The sequence below is a fragment of the Camelus bactrianus genome, chromosome 2 (assembly GCF_048773025.1).
Source record: "Camelus bactrianus isolate YW-2024 breed Bactrian camel chromosome 2, ASM4877302v1, whole genome shotgun sequence".
Taxonomy (NCBI): Eukaryota; Metazoa; Chordata; class Mammalia; order Artiodactyla; family Camelidae; genus Camelus; species Camelus bactrianus.
In genome coordinates, this window is record NC_133540.1 from 7,896,685 (window position 1) to 7,909,916 (window position 13,232).

Consider the following 13,232-nt stretch of genomic DNA (forward strand, 5'->3'; position numbering starts at 1 on the left):
CATGTAATTTACAGAGATTCGCTCATCGTCAAATTCTGTGTTCTGAAAAAAATGCATGCATCATGGTTTCGAAAAATTTTCACTACAGATTTGTTAGCATGCGTTTTTCTGAACTTTCATCACCATACATGTCATATTGACACTTAGAAGCTTTTTCTCAAAATTCGAATTATTTCCTAATGCCAGTTTGGAAAATGAGGCAGATTTCACAGAAAAATGCTTTTGGAGCAAGTTCTACCAAGTGGACATGTCATTTAAATGCTTTCACTCACCGTGACATTGCATGTACCGAACACGCTACATGCATCACTGATTCGACAAACATTCTTTATTGAGTGGTGAACATGTGTATTACCGAACTTTCATCCACCATACAATGTGTATTTACACATAGAAACATTTATTCTTATTTAGTAGATTTCTCCTTACGTCAGTTTCTAAAATCATGCAGTTTTCGCAGAAAAAACTTCTTGGGGCGAGTACTACCCAATACACATGTAATTTACATTTGTCCCCTCACTGTGATATTCCAAGTTCTTAACATGCTACATGCATCACAGATTCAGAAAGCATTCATTACTGTGTTATGAGTATGTGCATTAAAAACTTTCATTCACCATACAAGACATAATAGCACCTAGAAACATTAACTCTGAGATAGCATCAATTTCCTAATAGCAGTTTTGAAAATTAGGCATTTTCTTAAGGAAAAAACTGTTGGAGCGATTTCTACCCACTAGGCATGTAATTTACATGGATTCCATAGCTGTGAAATTACATCTTTCGAACACGCTACATGCATAACTGATTTGACACATATTCACTACAAATGTGTTTGCATGTGGATTAACGAACTTTCAACACAATAAAAGGCATAGTGACACTTTGAAGCATTTTCTCTGATTTCACAGAGATTTCCAATCGCCAGATTCCAAAATGCAGCAGATAACACAGCAAAAATCTCTTGGAGCGTGTTCTACCCAATACACTTGTAATTTACATAGATTTGCTCACCGTGAAATTCCGTGTTCTGAACACGCTACATGCATCTCGGATTCCACAAATATTAACTACAGAGTTGTTAGCATGTGGATTACCATAGTTTTATCCACCATACAAGGCATAATGGCGCTTACAATCATTTTCTCATTTTTTGAAATTTTACCTAAAGCCAGTTTCGAAAATGAGGCAGTTTTCACAGAAAAATATTCTTGGAGAGAGTTCTACACAATAGACATGTAATTTACATAGATTCACTCACCGTCAAAATCTGTGTTCTGACAAAGATGCATGCATCAAAGTTTCGACAAGTATTCACTACAGATTTCTTAGCATGTGCATTTCTGATCTTTCATCCACATTCAAGTCATATTGACACTTAGAAGCATTATCTCAGATTTCGAATATATTTCCTAATTCCAGGTTTGAAAGTGAGGCAGATTTTTCAGTAAAATGCTTGTGGAGCGAGTTCTACCCAATGGAGATGAAATTTAAATGCTTCCACTCATCGAGAATTTCTGTGTTCCAAACATGCTCCCTGCATCAGGGATAAGAGAAAAACTCTTTAATGAGTTGTGAACATTAGAATTACCGAATTTTCATCCACCAAACAAGGCATTATTACACGTAGAAAGACTTTTCCAGATTTAGTAGATATCTCCTAATGTCAGTTTCTAAAATCATGCAGTTTATGCAGAAATATCCTCTTGGAGAGAGTTTTACTCAATAGAGATGTAATTTACATAGATTCGCTCACTGTTAACTTCCGTGTTCTGAGAAAGCTGTATGCATCACTGAATCGACAAAAATTCACTACAGAATTGTTAGCATGTGGATTACTGAGTTTTCATCCACCATTAAAGTCATATTGCACTTAGAAACATTTTCTCAGATTTCGAACTCTTTTCCTTATGCCAGTTTTGAAAATGAGGCAGATTTCACAGAAAAATATTTTTGGAGTGAGTTTTACCCAATAGATATATAATTTACAAAGTTTATTTCACCATGATATTCTGTGTTCTGAATATGATATGTGCATCACGGATTCGACAAACATTTTTTAATGAGTTGTGAACATGTGGATTACCAAACTTTCATCCACCAAACACGGCATATTTACACGTAGAAATGTTTCTCCTCGTTTGCAGGTTTGTCCTAATGCCACTTGCGAAATACAGGCAGTTTTCACAGAAAAATTCTCTTCGATCGTGTTCTATCCAATAGACATTGAATTTACAATGTTTCACTTACCATGACATTCCGTGTTCATAACACGCTACATGCATATTGGATTTAGAAACCATTCATTACCTAGTTGTGAGCATGTGGATTTCTGAAATTTCAACCACCATACAAGGTATATTTACACCTAGAAATAATGACTCTGCTTTCACAGCATTTTCATTACTTCAGTTTCAAAAATCATGAAGTTTTCGCAGGAAAAAACTCTTCATGCGAGTTCTACAAAGGAGAATTGTAATTTAAATAGTTTCCCTCAAAGTGACTTTCCATTTTCTGAACACGCTATATGCATCACTTATTTGACAAACATTCATTACTCAGGTGTGTGCATGTGGATTACAGAACTTTCATCCACCATACAAGGCATAAATACACCTAGAAATATATACTCTGATTTCACAGATTTTTCCTAACTTCAGTCTCGAAATCATAAAGATTTCCCAGAAAAAATCTCTTCATGTGACATCTATCCATTAGAATTGCAATTTCAATTGTTTCCATCAAAGTGACTTTCCGTGGTGCGAACATGTTAAATTCATCACAGATTTGACAAACATTCATTACTCAGTTGTGTGCCTGTGATTTACAGAAGTTTCATCCACCATAGAATGCATATATAAACCTTGAAACTATTATTCTGACTTTGAAGCTTTTTCCTAACTGCAGTTTAGAATATCAGGCAACTTTTGCAGGAAAATTCTCTTGTAGAGTGTTCTACACAGTAGACATGTAATTTACATAGATCTCCTCGCCGTGACCTACCGTGCTCCGAACATGCTACATGCACAGCAGTTCGACAAATATTAAGTGCTGAGTTGTTAGCATGTGGATTAATGTACTTTCATTTACCATACAATGTATAAATACAGCTAGAAGCATGTACTCAGTATTTGCAGATATTTCTTAATGCCAGTTTCGAAAATAAGACCCTTTTCACAGAAAAATCCTCTTGGAGTGAGTTCTACCCAATAGACTTGTAATTTACATACTTTCAGTTACCATGACGTTCTGTGTTCCGAATTCATTACATGCATCACAGAATCTACAACATTCTTTAATGCGTGTACTCATGTGCATTACAAACTTTCATCCACCACACAAGACATATTTGCACCTAGAAACATTAACTCTGAGTTCGCAGCAATTTCCTAATAGCAGTTTTGAAAATTATTCTTTTTTTTTGGAATAACATTTTGGAGCGATTTCTACCCACGAGGCATGTAAATAACATAGATTCCATTGCTGTGATATTACGTCCTTCGAACACGCTACATGCACAACGGATTCGAGATATATTCACTACAAATATGTTTGCATGTGGATTACCGAACTTTCAGCATAATAAAAGGCATATTGATACTAAGAAGCATTTTCTCTGATTTCAAAGAATTTTCCAAAGGCAGTTTAGAAAATGTGGCAGATTTCTTAGCAAAAATCTTTTGAGGCAAGTTCTATCCGAGACTTGTAATTTACCTAGATTCGCTCACCGTGAAATTCCGTGTTCTGAACACGCTACATGCATCTCGGATTCCACAAATATTAACTACATAGTTGTTAGCATGTGGATTACCGTAGTTTTATGCACCATACAAGGCATAATGGCGCTTACAAGCATTTTCTCATTTTTTGAAAATTTTTGTAACGCCACTTTCGAAAATGAGGCACTTTTCACCGAAAAATGCTCTTGGAGAGAGTTCTATACAATAGACATTTAATTTACATAGGTTCGCTCACCATCAAATTCTGTGTTCTGAGAAAGCTGCATGCATATCAGTTTCGACAAATATTCACTACAGAATTTTTTAGCATGTGGATTACTGAACTTTCATCCACCATACAATTCATATTGACACTTAGAATCATTTTCTCAGATTTCGAAGTGTTTTTCTAATGCCAGTTTTTAAAATGAGGCAGATTTCGCAGATAAATGCTTTTGGAGCGAGTTCTACCTAATACATGTGTAAATTGCAAGGTTTCTATTACCGTGATAGTCTGTGTTCTGAACACATTACATGGATCACGGATTTGACAAACATTTATTAATGAGTTGGGAACGTGTTGATTACCGAACATTCATCCAACAAACACGGCATATTTAAACCTAGAAATATTTCTCTGTGTTTGCAGATTTGTCCGAATGCCAGTTGCAAAAAACAGGCAGTTTTCACAGAAAAATTCTCTTCGAGCGTGTTCTATCAGACAGACATGAAATTTACAATGTTTCACCTACCATGACATTCCCTGTTCAGAACACGCTCTATGCATACTGGATTTATAAAGCATTCATTGCTGATTCGAGAGCATGTGGATTTCCGAAATTTAATCCACCATACAAGGCATATTTACACCTAGAAATATTTACTATGCTTTCACAGCTTTCTCCTAACTTCTGGTTTTAAAATCATGAAGTTTTCTCAGGAAAAATCCTCTTCAAGCGAGTTCTATCCAGAGGAATTGTAATTTAAGCAGTTTCCCTCAAAGTGACTTTCTGTTTTCTGAACATTCTACATGCATCACGGATTTGACAAAAGATAATTACTCAGTTGTGTGCATGTGGATTACAGAACTTTCATCCAGCTTATAAGACATATATACACCTAGAAATATTTACTCTGATTTCACTACTTTTTCCTACCGTCTTTTTTGAAAATCATGATGTTTTTGCAGAAGTAATCTCTGTAAGCGAGTTCGAACCAGTAGAATTGTAATTTCAATAGTTTCCCACAAAGTGACTTTCCATGGTCCGAACATGCTAAATTCATCAGGATTTGACAAACATTCATTACTCAGTTGTGTGCATGTAGATTACAAAATTTTCATTGACCATATAATGCATATATATACCTAGAATATATTATTCTGAGTTCGCAGCTTTTTCCTAATGGCAGTTTAGAAAATCAGGCAACTATAGCAGGATAAATTTCTTGTAGCATGTTCTGCACATTGGACATATAATTTCCACATTGTCCCTCGCCGTGAAATTCCGTGCTTCAAACATGCTACTTGCAGCGCAGGTTCGACAAATATTCACTGCTGAGTTTTTAGCATGTGGATTACTGAAATTTCATCTACCATAAAATGTATATATACAGATAGAAACATGTACAAATATATGCAGATTTTTCCTAACGTCAGTTTCTGAAATCAGGCAGTTTTCAAAGAAATATACTCTTGGAACTTGTTCCACCCAATAGACATGTAATTTACAGAGATTCGCTCATCGTCAAATTCTGTGTTCTGAAAAAAATGCATGCATCATGGTTTCGAAAAATTTTCACTACAGATTTGTTAGCATGCGTTTTTCTGAACTTTCATCACCATACAAGTCATATTGACGCTTAGAAGCTTTTTCTCAAAATTCGAATTATTTCCTAATGCCAGTTTGGAAAATGAGGCAGATTTCACAGAAAAATGCTTTTGGAGCAAGTTCTACCAAGTGGACATGTCATTTAAATGCTTTCACTCACCGTGACATTGCATGTTCCGAACACGCTACATGCATCATTGATTCGACAAACATTCTTTATTGAGTGGTGAACATGTGTATTACCGAACTTTCATCCACCATACAATGTGTATTTACACATAGAAACATTTATTCTTATTTAGTAGATTTCTCCTTACGTCAGTTTCTAAAATCATGCAGTTTTCGCAGAAAAAACTTCTTGGGGCGAGTACTACCCAATACACATGTAATTTATATTTGTCCCCTCACTGTGATATTCCAAGTTCTTAACATGCTACATGCATCACAGATTCAGAAAGCATTCATTACTGTGTTATGAGTATGTGCATTAAAAACTTTCATCCACCATACAAGACATAATAGCACCTAGAAACATTAACTCTGAGATAGCATCAATTTCCTAATAGCAGTTTTGAAAATTAGGCATTTTCTTAAGGAAAAAACTGTTGGAGCGATTTCTACCCACTAGGCATGTAATTTACATGGATTCCATAGCTGTGAAATTACATCTTTCGAACACGCTACATGCATAACTGATTTGACACATATTCACTACAAATGTGTTTGCATGTGGATTAACGAACTTTCAACACAATAAAAGGCATAGTGACACTTTGAAGCATTTTCTCTGATTTCACAGAGATTTCCAATCGCCAGATTCCAAAATGCAGCAGATAACACAGCAAAAATCTCTTGGAGCGTGTTCTACCCAATACACTTGTAATTTACATAGATTTGCTCACCGTGAAATTCCGTGTTCTGAACACGCTACATGCATCTCGGATTCCACAAATATTAACTACAGAGTTGTTAGCATGTGGATTACCATAGTTTTATCCACCATACAAGGCATAATGGCGCTTACAATCATTTTCTCATTTTTTGAAAATTTACCTAAAGCCAGTTTCGAAAATGAGGCAGTTTTCACAGAAAAATATTCTTGGAGAGAGTTCTACACAATAGACATGTAATTTACATAGATTCACTCACCGTCAAAATCTGTGTTCTGACAAAGATGCATGCATCAAAGTTTCGACAAGTATTCACTACAGATTTCTTAGCATGTGCATTTCTGATCTTTCATCCGCATTCAAGTCATATTGACACTTAGAAGCATTATCTCAGATTTCGATTATATTTCCTAATTCCAGGTTTGAAAGTGAGGCAGATTTTTCAGTAAAATGCTTGTGGAGCGAGTTCTACCCAATGGAGATGAAATTTAAATGCTTCCGCTCATCGAGAATTTCTGTGTTCCAAACATGCTCCCTGCATCAGGGATAAGAGAAAAACTCTTTAATGAGTTGTGAACATTAGAATTACCGAATTTTCATCCACCAAACAAGGCATTATTACACGTAGAAAGACTTTTCCAGATTTAGTAGATATCTCCTAATGTCAGTTTCTAAAATCATGCAGTTTATGCAGAAATATCCTCTTGGAGAGAGTTTTACTCAATAGAGATGTAATTTACATAGATTCGCTCACTGTTAACTTCCGTGTTCTGAGAAAGCTGAATCGACATCACTGAATCGACAAAAATTCACTACAGAATTGTTAGCATGTGGATTACTGAGTTTTCATCCACCATTAAAGTCATATTGCACTTAGAAACATTTTCTCAGATTTCAAACTCTTTTCCTTATGCCAGTTTTGAAAATGAGGCAGATTTCACAGAAAAATATTTTTGGAGTGAGTTTTACCCAATAGATATATAATTTACAAAGTTTATTTCACCTTGATATTCTGTGTTCTGAATATGATACGTGCATCACGGATTTGACAAACATTTTTTAATGAGTTGTGAACATGTGGATTACCAAACTTTCATCCACCAAACACGGCATATTTACACGTAAAAATGTTTCTCCTCGTTTGCAGGTTTGTCCTAATGCCACTTGCGAAATACAGGCAGTTTTCACAGAAAAATTCTCTTCGATCGTGTTCTATCCAATAGACATTGAATTTACAATGTTTCACTTACCATGACATTCCGTGTTCATAACACGCTACATGCATATTGGATTTAGAAATCATTCATTACCTAGTTGTGAGCATGTGGATTTCTGAAATTTCAACCACCATACAAGGTATATTTACACCTAGAAATAATGACTCTGCTTTCACAGCATTTTCATTACTTCAGTTTCAAAAATCATGAAGTTTTCGCAGGAAAAAACTCTTCATGCGAGTTCTACAAAGGAGAATTGTAATTTAAATAGTTTCCCTCAAAGTGACTTTCCATTTTCTGAACACACTATATGCATCACTTATTTGACAAACATTCATTACTCAGTTGTGTGCATGTGGATTACAGAACTTTCATCCACCATACAAGGCATAAATACACCTAGAAATATATACTCTGATTTCACAGATTTTTCCTAACTTCAGTCTCGAAATCATAAAGATTTCCCAGAAAAAATCTCTTCATGTGACATCTATCCATTAGAATTGCAATTTCAATTGTTTCCATCAAAGTGACTTTCCGTGGTGCGAACATGTTAAATTCATCACAGATTTGACAAACATTCATTACTCAGTTGTGTGCCTGTGATTTACAGAAGTTTCATCCACCATAGAATGCATATATAAACCTTGAAACTATTATTCTGATTTTGAAGCTTTTTCCTAACTGCAGTTTAGAATATCAGGCAACTTTTGCAGGAAAATTCTCTTGTAGAGTGTTCTACACAGTAGACATGTAATTTACATAGATCTCCTCGCCGTGACCTACCGTGCTCCGAACATGCTACATGCACAGCAGTTCGACAAATATTAAGTGCTGAGTTGTTAGCATGTGGATTAATGTACTTTCATTTACCATACAATGTATAAATACAGCTAGAAGCATGTACTCAGTATTTGCAGATATTTCTTAATGCCAGTTTCGAAAATAAGACCCTTTTCACAGAAAAATCCTCTTGGAGTGAGTTCTACCCAATAGACTTGTAATTTACATACTTTCAGTTACCATGACGTTCTGTGTTCCGAATTCATTACATGCATCACAGAATCTACAACATTCTTTAATGCGTGTACTCATGTGCATTACAAACTTTCATCCACCACACAAGACATATTTGCACCTAGAAACATTAACTCTGAGTTCGCAGCAATTTCCTAATAGCAGTTTTGAAAATTATTCATTTTTTTTGGAATAACATTTTGGAGCGATTTCTACCCACTAGGCATGTAAATAACATAGATTCCATTGCTGTGATATTACGTCCTTCGAACACGCTACATGCACAACGGATTCGAGATATATTCACTACAAATATGTTTGCATGTGGATTACCGAACTTTCAGCATAATAAAAGGCATATTGATACTAAGAAGCATTTTCTCTGATTTCAAAGAATTTTCCAAAGGCAGTTTAGAAAATGTGGCAGATTTCTTAGCAAAAATCTTTTGAGGCAAGTTCTATCCGAGACTTGTAATTTACCTAGATTCGCTCACCGTGAAATTCCGTGTTCTGAACACGCTACATGCATCTCGGATTCCACAAATATTAACTACAGGGTTGTTAGCATGTGGATTACCGTAATTTTATCCACCATACAAGGCATAATGGCGCTTACAAGCATTTTCTCATTTTTTGAAATTTTTCCTCACGCCACTTTCGAAAATGAGGCAGTTTTCACTGAAAAATGCTCTTGGAGAGAGTTCTATACAATAGACATTTAATTTACATAGATTCGCTCTCCGTCAAAATCTGTGTTCTGACAAAGTTGCATGCATCAAGTTTTCGAAAATTATTCACTACAAATTAGTTAGCATGTGGATTTCTGATCTTTCATCCACATACAAGTCATATTGACACTTAGAAGCATTTTCTCAGATTTCGAATATATTTCCTAATGCCAGGTTTGAAAGTGAGGCAGATTTTTCAGTAAAATGCTTGTGGAGCGAGTTCTACCCAATGGACTTGAAATTTAAATGCTTCCGCTCATCGAGAATTTCCATGTTCCAAACATGCTCCCTGCATCACGGATAAGACAAACACTCTTTAATGATTTGTGAACATTAGAATTACTGAATTTTCATCCACCAAACAAGGCATAATTATACGTAGAAAGACTTTTTCAGATTTAGTAGATATCTCCTAATGTCAGTTTCTAAAATCATGCAGTTTATGCAGGAAAATCCTCTTGGAGCGAGTTCTACTCAATAGAGATGTAATTTACATAGATTCACTCACCGTTAAATTCCGTGATCTGAGAAAGCTCTATGCATCACTGAATCGACAAAAATTAACTACAGATTTGTTAGCATGTGGATTACTGAGTTTTCATCCACCATTAAATTCATACTGCACTTAGAAACATTTTCTCAGATTTTGAAATGTTTTCCTTATGCCAGTTTTGATAATGAGGCAGATTTCACAGAAAAATACTTTTGGAGTGTATTCTACCCAATAAATATGTAATTTACAAAGTTTATTTCACCATGATATTCTGTGTTCTGTATATGGTACGTGCATCACGGATTCGACAAACATTTTTTAATGAGTTGTGAACATGTGGATTACCAAACTTTCATCCACCAAACACAGCATATTTACACGTAGAAATGTTTCTCCTCGTTTGCAGGTTTGTCCTAATGCCACTTGCGAAATACAGGCAGTTTTCACAGAAAAATTCTCTTCGAACGTGTTCTATCCAATAGACATGAAATTTACAATGTTTCACTTACCATGACATTCCGTGTTCATAACAAGCTACATGTATATTTGATTTAGAAATCATTCATTACCTAGTTGTGAGCATGTGGATTTCTGAACTTTCAACCACCATACAAGGTATATTTACACCTAGAAATTTTGACTCTGCATTCACAGTTTTTCCTAACTTCAGTATAAAAATCATGAAGTTTTCGCAGAAAAAACCTCTTCATGCGAGTTCTACAAAGTAGAATTGTAATTTAAATAGTTTCCCTCAAAGTGACTTTCCATTTTCTGAACATGCTACATGCATCACGGATTTGCCAAACATTCATTACTCAGTTGTGTGCATGTGGATTACAGAACTTTCATCCACCATTCAAGGCATTAATACACCTAGAAAAATTTACTCTGATTTCACAGATTTTTCCTAACGTCAGTCTCGAATATCATACAGTTTTCCCAGAAAATATCTCTGCATGTGAGTTCTACCCATTATAATTGCAATTTCAATTGTTTCCCACAAAGTGACTATCCGTGGTGCGATAATGCTAAATTCATCACGGATTTGACAAATATTCATTACTCATTTGTGTGCCTGTGAATTACTGAACTTTCATCCACAATATAATGCATATATAAACCTTGAAAATATTATTCTAATTTTGCAGCTTTTTCTTAACTGCAGTTTAGAATATCAGGCAACTTTTGCAGGATAATTCTCTTGTAGAGTGTTCTACACAATAGACATGTAGTTTACATAGATCTCCTCGCCGTGACATACTGTCCTCCGAACATGCTTCATGCACCGAAGTTCGACAAATATTAATTGCTGAGTTGTTAGCATGCGGATTAATGTACTTTCATCTACCATAAAATTTATATATACAGCTAGAAGCATGTACTCAGTATATGCAGATATTTCTTAATGCCAGTTTCGAAAATAAGACCCTTTTCACAAAAAAATCTTCTTGGAGTGAGTTCTATCCAATAGAGTTTTAATTTACATAGTTTCAATTACCTTGACGTTCCGTGTTCCGAATACATTACATGCATCACAGATTCTACAACATTCTTTAATGAGTGTAAGCATGTGCATTACAAACTTTCATCCACCACACAAGACATATTTGCACCTAGAAACATTAACTCTGTGTTCGCAGCAATTTCCTAATAGCAGTTTTGAAAATTATTCATTTTTTTTGGAATAACATTTTGGAGCGATTTCTACCCACTAGGCATGTAAATAACATAGATTCCATTGCTGTGAAATTACGTCTTTCAAACACGCTACATGCATAACGGATTCGACATATATTCACTACAAATATGTTTCCATGTGGATTACCGAACTTTCAGCATAATAAAAGGCATATTGATACTTAGAAGCATTTTCTCTGATTTCACAGATTTTTCCAAATGCCAGTTTAGAAAATGCGGCAGATTTCTTAGCAAAAAGCTTTTGTGGCAAGTTCTAACCAAGATTTCCGATTTACATAGATTTGCTCACCATGAAATTCCGTGTTCTGTACACGCTACATGCATCTCGGATTCCACAAATATTAACTACAGGGTTGTTAGCATGTGGATTACCGTAGTTTTATCCACCATACAAGGCATAATGGCGCTTACAAGCATTTTCTCATTTTTTGAAAATTTTTCTAACGCCACTTTCGAAAATGAGGCACTTTTCACCGAAAAATGCTCTTGGAGAGAGTTCTATACAATAGACATTTAATTTACATAGGTTCGCTCACCATCAAATTCTGTGTTCTGAGAAAGCTGCATGCATATCAGTTTCGACAAATATTCACTACAGAATTTTTTAGCATGTGGATTACTGAACTTTCATCCACCATACAATTCATATTGACACTTAGAATCATTTTCTCAGATTTCGAAGTGTTTTTCTAATGCCAGTTTTTAAAATGAGGCAGATTTCGCAGATAAATGCTTTTGGAGCGAGTTCTACCTAATACATGTGTAAATTGCAAGGTTTCTATTACCGTGATAGTCTGTGTTCTGAACACATTACATGGATCACGGATTTGACAAACATTTATTAATGAGTTGGGAACGTGTTGATTACCGAACATTCATCCAACAAACACGGCATATTTAAACCTAGAAATATTTCTCTGTGTTTGCAGATTTGTCCGAATGCCAGTTGCAAAAAACAGGCAGTTTTCACAGAAAAATTCTCTTCGAGCGTGTTCTATCAGACAGACATGAAATTTACAATGTTTCACCTACCATGACATTCCCTGTTCAGAACACGCTCTATGCATACTGGATTTATAAAGCATTCATTGCTGATTCGAGAGCATGTGGATTTCCGAAATTTAATCCACCATACAAGGCATATTTACACCTAGAAATATTTACTATGCTTTCACAGCTTTCTCCTAACTTCTGGTTTTAAAATCATGAAGTTTTCTCAGGAAAAATCCTCTTCAAGCGAGTTCTATCCAGAGGAATTGTAATTTAAGCAGTTTCCCTCAAAGTGACTTTCTGTTTTCTGAACATTCTACATGCATCACGGATTTGACAAAAGATAATTACTCAGTTGTGTGCATGTGGATTACAGAACTTTCATCCAGCTTATAAGACATATATACCCGTAGAAATATTTACTCTGATTTCACTACTTTTTCCTACCGTCTTTTTTGAAAATCATGATGTTTTTGCAGAAGTAATCTCTGTAAGCGAGTTCGAACCAGTAGAATTGTAATTTCAATAGTTTCCCACAAAGTGACTTTCTATGGTCCGAACATGCTAAATTCATCAGGATTTGACAGAAATTCATTACTCAGTTGTGTGCATGTAGATTACAAAATTTTCATTGACCATATAATGCATATA